Genomic DNA, 1,641 nt, shown 5'->3' with positions numbered 1-1,641 from the left:
TCAGCAGCCACCACTAAAATGTAGGGGTATTTTAATTATTAATTAATTAGTTGCATTACATTAATTCGAATAAAAGAATAGTCTGAGAATATTTTATAGCAAAGTAAAGTGAGGGGTATTTTTTTCTGGGATGATGATGATGGATTGGATGGTAGTTTTGGGGCAATTTCGAAAATACTGATAATTTGAGAGGTATATTGCAAATAACTCAGGAATCTAACCCATGGCTGTTTCATCCGTAATCAGAAACCCTAATATCATCTCCTCTCTGTTGGAGTGATATCGGATCCGCTCTCTGCCCGAATCCGTTTTAGTCTGCCAGTCGATGGATCCGTTCTCCTGCAAGTGAGTTGGTGATCTTAGTTTATATTTCTTTGTTTTGATTTTAGATTATGGTGGCAAAGTGAAAAAGTTTAAATTTTTGGAGTAAGATGATGTAGTACTGTCTGAAGTATTGATTAATAAAGATAAATAATCAAGCAAATACAACGGGGTTTAGTGTTAGTTTAATAATCGATGAAGATGATGAAGATGATGAAGACTAATATTATGCTTAGCCTTATATTGATTGTTTGTATAAAGAATTAGTCTTCTACCTACACGTATAAAGAGTTAGCCTTAAACGGATTTGATTCAGATACCAAATGCTATTCAAATTCGATTCGTTTTATAGTTTGATGTTTGATAATCTATTCAATTGGTTTTATACATTGTGCATATTAGTTTGTGTTATTAGATAATTTTTTGTTAATTATTCAATAATTGATTGGTAATATAACAAGCAGTTTCGCATTTGTTTGTTAGATTCCCCTTGTTACCTTGCAGGTTTTGGAGTGAGAGTTCCATAAAGATTCTTTTTTCCCCCTTCCATTTTTCTCTTCCTAATTCTTTCCCGTCTCTGCTTTAGCTCATGAATGTTAATATTTCTTACCATGTTACTGTAACCAATAATGTCATTATTTACGACATGTGAGTTATGGTGATGAGAACAAAGTTTGCACGCATGACTTGTATGATGTATACCTGAATTATTGAGTTCTTCTAACAGGAAAAATATTTTTTTTTGTGAGGAGGGGGACTATGGGAGCAGGAATTGTTTCATAAGTAATCAGGTGAGATTGTCAGCTGCAGTCACACATTTTAACATAGCTAATTGGAGGGATAAAAGGTGCGATGGTGGTCATGCTTGCGTGCAGCGTGGTAAATGAGTACAAGAGGTTTGATTTTTATCTTCTTCTTTATCTATTAACATTTTCATAGATGCTGTTTACGATTAGACTTTTTTTTTTCTGGATTAAAAAACTGAAAATTTCATTATAGCGTGATGTGCCAAGCTTTGGTTGAATTAATCATGAACAAATTGCATTTTGTAACCATCTATATATCTAAATGTACTCAGAAGCTACACTTGTTCAGATTGAATGATCACATTCATCTCAGTCGAAAGCATAGACACACCATGGATTCCTGGCTAATCTTTTGAAATTTTGTGCTTGAATTGCAAATACAAGCAACATAAATATAGTCATATGGTAAGTACTAACTATTGGAACGACTCACTGCTAAAGAGAGCCCTTGACATGTTACATAAGAGGTGTTTTTTTTTTAATTTTAAAATTTTTAATTATATATATATATATA

The 1,641-nt window shown here is 32.7% G+C and overlaps 1 long non-coding RNA gene across 2 annotated transcripts in view; it reads left to right on the top strand.

Moving 5' to 3' along the window:
* Positions 124 to 1,641, top strand: part of LOC109848391 — a 20,917-nt gene continuing 19,399 nt past the window's right edge. For both annotated transcript variants that reach the window (XR_002248779.1, XR_002248780.1), the window contains exons 1-2: positions 124 to 345; positions 1,049 to 1,217. This is a non-coding gene — a long non-coding RNA (uncharacterized LOC109848391). The remainder of the gene's footprint in view (positions 346 to 1,048; positions 1,218 to 1,641) is intronic.

Source organism: Asparagus officinalis, chromosome 7, assembly GCF_001876935.1.
Source record: "Asparagus officinalis chromosome 7, Aspof.V1, whole genome shotgun sequence".
Classification (NCBI taxonomy): Eukaryota; Viridiplantae; Streptophyta; class Magnoliopsida; order Asparagales; family Asparagaceae; genus Asparagus; species Asparagus officinalis.
The sequence above is the reverse complement of the archived record's forward strand: the minus strand, read 5'-3'. Positions and strand labels throughout refer to the sequence as shown.